Source organism: Callorhinus ursinus, unplaced genomic scaffold, assembly GCF_003265705.2.
Source record: "Callorhinus ursinus isolate GAN/ISIS: 27379988/994484 unplaced genomic scaffold, GSC_fseal_2.0 scaffold17, whole genome shotgun sequence".
Lineage (NCBI taxonomy): Eukaryota > Metazoa > Chordata > Mammalia > Carnivora > Otariidae > Callorhinus > Callorhinus ursinus.
The window spans coordinates 15,071,818-15,080,575 of record NW_027397079.1 but is presented as its reverse complement, the minus strand read 5'-3'; the positions used below and the strand labels follow the sequence as shown (position 1 = coordinate 15,080,575).

Genomic DNA, 8,758 nt, shown 5'->3' with positions numbered 1-8,758 from the left:
AAGATGAAGGGGAGTAAGTCAGAGGGGGAGACGAACCATGAGAGACGATGGACTCTGAAAAACAAACTGAGGGTTCTAGAGGGGAGGGGGGTGGCTAGAGAGGTGGGGGGTGGTGGGATGGGTTAGCCTGGTGATGGGTATTAAAGAGGGCACATTCTGCGTGGAGCACTGGGTGTTATGCACAAACAATGAATCATGGAACACTACATGAAAAACTAAGGATGTAATGTATGGTGATTAACATAACAATAAAAAAATTTTAAAAAAGAAAGAAATGGGATGTTCTGGAGCATACGGTGCTGCCTAAGGGAGGGAGATCCAATGGGGGACCTGGGACAGAGAAGGGACTATCAGACAGGAGGAGGACTCAGACAGGAGCTGCAGAGGGAGCAAAGTCAGTTGGCCATTTTTTTACCCAGAGCCAGGCCTATACCTACAAAACTGGATTTAATGGCAAATCATCTAAAAATATGCTCATTGAAAACAGTCTACTGACCCTTTTCTCAGAAGAAACGATCGCAGGAGACCATGGGGTCAGTATTTGAACTTTCATTTTAATGCCTAGAAAAATCTGCATTTACACAGTCAATTTTCTCCTACCCTGGAGTTAAACTTTTGACTTCTTTGTCGAATCCTGGCAGAAAAGGGGCCAGAGGTTAATGCGCTTGGGAATCCAAGGCTCAGTGATACAAGAACTGTACATTCCATTATTACTTGAGCTTCTACACGTTATCATACTGAGTAAATACAGTCACACCCCACTCATCGGCAATCCAACTAGATAGCAAATGCAACAGTGGGAGCCAGGAAAGCAGAAGAAGGCCTTGTGATGGGGTGGAAATTACAGGCATCAGAAAACAATGCCTGGGGTAGAGAGAGAGAGAGACAAACAGATGGACTGACAGAGCACTCTGCAGCCGTTCCTATTAACCCACATTTTGTAGAGTATATTGGAGGGAAGCAAAGTCTTCTAAAGAAATCAATTAATGAACTTGCATACTTCAAGACTTTGCTTTGAACAAGTGCACTGATCCATGATTAGTGATGCAAGCCTGCAGGGGTGAAAAAAAGGAGGGATTCAACACAGAAAAGAAGAGCCAGACACAGGGACATTGCAAAGAGGACAGGTGCTCTGGATGGCTGGGACAGGGTCCCTTGCCCTTAGCTGTGAGGCCAAAATGTTATCAGCTGACCTCTAATTACAAGGAAGAGGAAATCAATATCAACACCTAGAACTGTTTATATTCCTGCCTAAATGAGCTATAATATTATCTCATTGAGGTCAAGCTTTCTCGACAAGTTCCAAGTGAGGAAACCTCTAGAATTCTGGCTTATTTCTGTGTGTGCTGCATGTGACATTCGCATTCAATACACTATTCTAGTCAAGGGAAGCTCCTTGGCCTGTTATTAAGACTATTTAAGGCTAAATTGGACAGTTACAGCAAACTTAGAGTTGTGGCTTTCTAACTGACATAAATTAGAAATGACAGAGGATCTATTTACCCAAACACAAATGCTAACATCAGGAAGAAGTGGCAGGTAATAACTATAGAAGGAAAGAAAAAAAGACAAACTCTCTAGTGCCAACCCAAGTACCAGAGAGCGCAGCAGACTTCAAACCTCAACACAGACCCGTGACACACATTTGATAGCTGAAGTCTACCAAAAAAAGCACAATTGGAATCTGTACCTTTGACTTAAAATGTCGAAAAGTAAGCAAAGGGAGTTTTAAAATATTTTGTCCAAAGGGGTTCAAGAAAAATAGAAACTTGACTATCTCCACCAAGTTGTCAAGAGATGTGGATGGTTGAGGTCTATACTGGGTTGAATAGTGTCTCCCCCAAAATTCTTGTCCACCCAGAATCTGGAAATATGGCCTTATTTTCAAATAGCGTATTTGCTATTTGGTGAGTGGTCAACGAAATACGGTTGGCTTTGAACTTGTCACTGAAGTTGCACGATGGGCACAGAGGCACTGCAGCGTTATTTTGATTTTTTGGTAAAGTATTTTTAGTGTAAAAAGGACAGCTAAACTCTTAGTGATTTCTATAAACAGTAAAATAATCAAAATTTCTCTTCTATTTTTGCATTTTGCTACCTGTTGTCCCTGGGGAGGGCGGGGTAGGGCCTCCTTGAAAGAGATTATTTTATTACCCCTCATTCTACTCCGCCCAGGATGAATATGCTGGGGTAATATTGGTGACAATTCTGTAGAGTGTGCTACCTAGAAGGCACTTAACCTCCTACCAGGAGACAGGACTTGACTTGCCTTTTCCTGTTTGTAACATGATTTGGCAGAGGTCCTGGACCTCAACACAGCTTAATGTTTAAGGGCACTTGATTCAGCCAATGCTAAGAAAACCATCTAGCCACTTAGTAGTGGATCCTGTCTTCTACACAACCCTGCACTGGATTCCTTTCAATACAAGGGGCATGGCAGAAATGAATGCCTCCGAACTGTGTGTCAGAGGGAGGGGATCCCTTCCAGTTTAGACATTCTGTGATAGACAGCAGTCTGGTCCTTCATCTCTGAGTCAAGCACAAATCCCACGGGGACAGGTAGGAACTTGGTGGAGCAAGCTGGTAGGAGAAGCCCAAGAAACAACCACTCTTTACTTCCCTGGAAGTCGACAGGGTAGTGTTTCTACCCAAGTATCCCTTCCCACCCCTTGGGAAGACAACAAAGCAAGAAACCTGCTGGATATTTCCAGTCATCTCAGCCTCGAGTCCCATCTGCCTGTGAATGGAGATTTTCATTGTACTCTGAGTTGTTCATTTAACAGATATTTGTTGAACACTAACTATGTGTCAGGTGTTCTTTTAAGCCAGTTCAGGTACATCGGTGGAAAAATATAGCAAGATGCTTATCCTCATGGGTCTTCGAGGAATGCAGATAATCAACTGTAAAGATAATCAAGAAGTAACTTATGAAGTATTTTAGAAGGTAATAAATACTCTAGAAAAAGAAATAGAGCAGGTTAAGTGATTGAGGGGCTGCAGTTTTAAATAGGAAGTCAGAATGGGGCTCACTGAGGAAGCAGAGTTGGGATAGAAGAGGAGGTTGGATTTGAACTAGTTGGAGAGACAGGGTTCCAGGCACAGAGAAGAGAAGAGAAGAGCTAGCTCCAATATTCTGCCCTAGCAGTACACGGCGGGTTCTAGGACTGTCAGGACAGCGTGGGGAGCAGGGTGAAGAGGGGCTCGAGTAGTAGGAGAGGAGATCAGTAGTAGGTGAGGTCTGATCTTGTAGAACCTTCCAGGTCATTGCATGGACTTGGCTTTTCCTCTGAAGGAAAGAGGAACCACAGGGGAGATGGAGCAAAAGAGTGACAAGATCTGAGAGCTTTTCCAGGCTTGTTCTGGCTGCTGTGTCGATTCTAGACCATTGGGGTGTGAAGATATGCAGCAGATGTTGCAATGATCCCAGTGGCTGGAGAGTAGTAGCTGCGGGATGGCGAGAAGGAATCAGATTCTGGGTGGAACTGAAGTGACCTGTCCGAGATCACACAGCTAGTCAGTGGCAGAGCCAGGTGAGAGTAAGGTGAGCCACACCTTACCATCGATCTCTTGCTTATGGCACAACTCCTCCCCTCGGGTCTCTTGGTGTCCTACTGCCATCTATGAATGCAGGTTTCTGTGTGGGATTGTTGGTTGTCTTGGAACTATCAGTGCATTTTAGTATATATCTTGCTGCCTGCTCGGAAATGTTTGGGGGCAAGAAGGTAGTATGTCAGCTATCTGCTCTTTGCAAGCTACTCGTCTACTCATCTTGTGATTTCTAGATGATTGTTACAAAAACTTCTGGGGCATATTCTGCTCTGCAAAGGAAGGACGAGTAACCAGGATACCAATATGCCAACTGGAAGCACCCCATGGGGATTCCATGTGGAGAGATTCTGCCCTGCTGAAGATAAACATGTGCTCCTGCCCCACGGCTACTCAAGGAAGAGGCAGATGAGCCGCCACTGTAATTACAACCATGCTGCTTTTCTCTTACCCAGAAGGTTTCCGAGGATTTGGTGACTCTGATCTGTTGCTTGGCAACATTCTCACTGAGTCGCTTCTCTTCCAATTTCCAATCCTATCCGGCCAGGGAGAATTCTCATAGCAGACACTCTGCCGCTCCTCGGCTTTTAGATTGTAAAAGGCAGATCTCGATTTAGATCTCTGACCTAAGGGATGACGCCAAGGGACCCAAAGAGCTACAAAGTCTTAACTAAACCGGACTTCAGTCTTGCCACAACTTCCTAAATGGGCCCTCCAGCAGAACCACTACAATGCAAGTGCCAGAAAGGCATGTTTGATTCACTGATGTGTCTCCAGCTCCTAGAACCATCCCTGACACATTAGAAGGGACTGGCAAACATTTATTGCATATATATGGGTAAACTACAGAATTACTCTATGGAAATTTTTATATCCCAGTCCTTTGGAGTTCTTTTTCCTGTTCTTTCTTATTTCTTGTCCTTTCTCCCTCCCCTCCTCCTCATTCTTTCTCATTTTTACATCTATATTTGAGAACTCCTCCCTCACCCCACCCCTGCCCATTTGTCATTTGCCTACTACCATTCTAGTCATTCATTAAAAAAATTGGCCCATCGGAAGGACAACTGGAACCACAAGCCACAACCAGGTATGATCGCTGGAAGCTTCACAACGAAGTCTTAAAGCATTTAGGAGGAAACACCAAAACCCAAACAATTCCAACTGTGCCCTTTTCATTTCCAGCTCCATATAAATTTTAGACGAACATACGGTCATGTGCATTAGTGATAGCAATGTTTTTTTTGCCACACACGAGAATGAAAAAGTCTTCTCAGACACCGTAGGCACCACAGGCCGGCTGACCTTCTTTCCCTTTGCCCCAATCCTTCGGTCTCTCACCAAGTTGTGCTTCTATGTCCCTTGCCCCAGTGAGAACTCTAGACGGTGTTTTCTAACTCAAATCAAGTGATCTCTATCAAAGTGTATATACATTTGCTAAATATGCTTAAGTTGAGCTAGTAGGTTGTCAAAGTCTAGGATGGCATTCAGATCTCCGACCTCTCAGGGACTAAAGGTCCAAATATTTGCCTGAATGGCTTCATTAGTCACCCTCACACTGAAACAACCTCTGTCTCCAGCTTCTCCATTTCTGTCAGTGGTACTGCACTCTTGTGGACACTCGCGCTCCAACCTAGAAAGCAGGGTGGCCGTGTTTCCTCCATACTGTAACTCAGGAATACCAGAAAGTTGTCTTCCCTTTTCCTCGTCCTCTGGTTCACGGATGCCTGAAATTTCATAATTTGTTTTGGCTTAAATCCAAGAGAAGGGAAAAGATGTAAATTTCTTTTCTAGCGCTGACTGTTTGCCAGGTACGATCTTATTTATTCTCCCTATCAATCTTATGCCTCAGACCCTTTTTATATACGAGGGAACTGAAGCACAGATGCTGAGTGATTTTTTTCAGGGTCACAAAGGTAAACAGAAGAAATGATTGCTGAACCCAAGGTGGGTTGACTCCAGAATCTGATTTATCTACTACCCCCGGCTAATATCTATGTGAGCCTAGCACTGTGTTAAATATTTGTCTTATTAGATATATATTGTCAGAGTCAGTAAGTTTATCAGGGTAGTACCTGATGAAGGTGCCCCACCCCCGTGTCTCTGACTGAATAAACCCCTCACCCCAACCCCAGCAGTCCTCATTCAATGACTGATGCAAGTGCCATACAAAGACCGAAGCTCCCTCGCCCCTAAGGTGGGATAACCCTACACTGACTCCCAGAACTCCCCACTGGCATTAAGCTCCAGATGTCCACAAAGAGATGTGCTTTATAATACGCCCTGTATTGGCTGCCATTCTGTTCCTCTCTCAGTTCCCAACTTACCCATAGATGTTTCTTGGGATCCTTTCCAAAATAAACTCCTTGCACTTGAATACTTTTCTCAGGGTTCTCAGGGTCTGCCTCTCTGGAACCCAAACTAAAGCAGTCGGTAACTGTCCTCAAGATAGATTTTCAGGGGAAGAATCAGCAGACTTTGAGATCATCAAACATTGGAGGGGACAGAAGAACCGTCAGCTCTCATTTGCTCCCAGAGAGTCTTAACTAAGTCAGCCATTTATTCCTTATCTCATTAGCTACAGCAGGGAGATGAATTCATGTATTTGTCCATGAACAAATATTATTCCAGTTCTAGGGAAGAGGGATAAAGCAGTGTACAAAATGGACAAAATGCCCTGCCTTTATGGAGGTTATAGTCTAGTGGCTGCAAGGAGATTTTAAAAAAGAACCAACTAGATCCCCTGGAATTAAATAATACATATCTCAAGTACCTTTCACTGTATAGGTTCCCTCTTCTCCTACCACTCGCTTTGTTCTTTAAAATTTGTCAGGGGCACCTGGGTGGCTCAGTCGTTAAGCGTCTGCCTTCGGCTCAGATCATGATCCCAGGGTCCTGGGATGGAGCCCCGCATCGGGCTCCCTGCTCAGCAGGGAATCTGCTTCTCCCTCTCCCACTCCCCCTGCTTGTGTTCCCTCTCTCGCTGTCTCTCTGTCAAATAAATAAAATCTTTAAAAAAAAATTTTTATTTGTCAGAGGAGCTTTTGTCCCCTATAGCCTGGATTTTGCTGCTTAGGTCCTTACAGTGCCACTTAATACTTCACTGTATTTTCTGAAAATTGCTAGTTACATCTAGAAGCACGATCAGAATCAGGTTCAAATTTTGGGCAACATGATTTCATAGGACTGTGTATTTCCATCAGGAGGCATATAGTGTCAGCTTGTCTCTTTTTGTGATATCACAAGCTGTCGATAATCATTACCAAGAGTTATTATTAGCTGGAATACTCCCATAAGGAAAAATTATTCCATCAGCTATTTGGTTACTCTAAAGTACAATTCATTTAGGAACACCAAAATACACGATTTCTTTTTTGTCAGTTCTCAAAATAAGACGGTTCTTTTAACATCTTCCAACATGGCCTACGAAGTTTGTTTCTTTTGAGTGACACTGTGAATTTATAGATCCGCTGGGAGCCTCTTCGGCTTCACTCCAAGGTCATCCCGGCATGACGCTAGCAATATTTGGTTATTCCCTGCTTTCTGGTATGACAAAGTGTTCTGAACTCATCTTTACATTTCTTGTCTTCAGACACGGAATCAGCAATTCCTGCCAGGATTAGCTGCCTTTTAATTCCATTCTTAGCAGGAAATATACATTTAAAAAAATTCTGTCTGATCAGTAAATAAATCCTTGTTCGACTTCAACAAGTAATGCTAGGTGTTGACCCACTGCTTCCCAAGACGTAAGATCCTGAAGGCAGCCAGCTGGACATCCTGGGTGCTCTGGCTGGGACAACTTTCTCCCTCCTGACTAAATCAATAAGGCAGCTGACCTCAGTTTTGGATTCCCTCTCTTCTCCGTCCAGTTCAGTAACCGAGTAAAGAGCACCTGGTTGTTAACTTTGGTATTCCATCCACATAACTGTTCTTAGTAATGCGCGAGGACAGCACAGGTGACACACTTCTGAGCATCTCAGTCACTTCCTGGCCATTGATGGCGGTGTCCAACTCCCTCCGGAGCCCTGTGCCAGGCACTGGAGAGCAAAGAGGTGAAAAATAAGGAGCTCCTGTCCAGTCTGGGGACAGAATGCATCCTCTAAAAAGTCACAAGATGGACAGTATGCACAGGAAATGCTAGAGGATTCTGGAGGGCTATGGAAGGACCCTGATTGCTATGGAGGAGGTAGTGATACAGCTGAAGGGTTCCTGTGGCAGAGATGATGCTCTACCATTTCCACTTCCTGGACACCCAGGGAGATGGCATTTCCTTACTTCCTCTGGCCACTGGAATGTCTGTGGGAACATTCCAGGTCTGGCCTTTGAAAGGGAAAATAATGACCCCTCAAAAATGTATCTTTGTGTCTTTCCCTTGTTGGTCTCCCTCCCTTCATGCTCCGCCCCCTCGGAGCTCCTATAGCCAGGCCTGTGCCTCTGGGCAGCATGCTTCTCAGGTGGCTGGCTGCAGTCACGGTTCACAAGCAGACATATCTGTGCCTCAGAGTTGAGGAGAAGGTTCCTGGTCTCAGACACCTAACAATTCTTTCACCCAAAGGGAATTTCGGGGTTACACTGAGACACGTAGAACCTTTTACCTTCTCCCAAGTCATACTGCCAAAGATCCACCTACTACTCCTGTGAGCAGAACTTCTCAAATAGGAAGCGAGAGTTCTGGGTGGGTATATAAACTGCTGAATCATAGCCTCATCCTAGAATATTACGCAGCCTTCACACACCTTACCTCCAGGGTGACTGTCACGGGTCACTAAGGAGCAAGGTCATGCCCAGGATCCATCCACTGACTCTCTTCCCACCGGTGGCTGTGATACTTTCCTTCTAAAAATAACATTTATCATTTATTCTCGTTAGGAGAAAAAGCCATTTACCGTTGAAACCACTTAAAACAGATTAATAAAATAAAGAAAATGAAAATCACCTATAACCCAGTAATCCAAAAATATAGTCTGGGGTGTATGCTTCCGGTCATTTCGAAACCTCAGGGTATGTGTGCCTAGTGTTGGTTTTGTCCTCTCAAACAAGAGCCTATCGCCCGTGCTGTTTCGTAACTGGCTTTCTTCCTCGACAATATCGAGTGGCCATTTCCCGATTAAATATTTCTCTAGGACCAGACCCATATATCCGGAGTACAGGTGGTTTCACCAGGGAGGCGGGCCCTTCTCACAAAGAAGGATTTGTCTGTCGAGGCTCCGGGCGC

The 8,758-nt window shown here is 44.5% G+C and overlaps 1 long non-coding RNA gene across 1 annotated transcript; it reads right to left on the bottom strand.

Annotated features, from left to right (window-relative positions):
- Positions 1–284: 284 nt before the first annotated feature.
- Positions 285–8,758, bottom strand: LOC112834719 (uncharacterized). Its single transcript, XR_003211010.2, has 4 exons — positions 8,480–8,758; positions 8,285–8,379; positions 5,871–7,580; positions 285–5,270 (listed from the first exon to the last, which is right to left on the bottom strand). It is a non-coding gene; the product is annotated as an uncharacterized lncRNA (long non-coding RNA).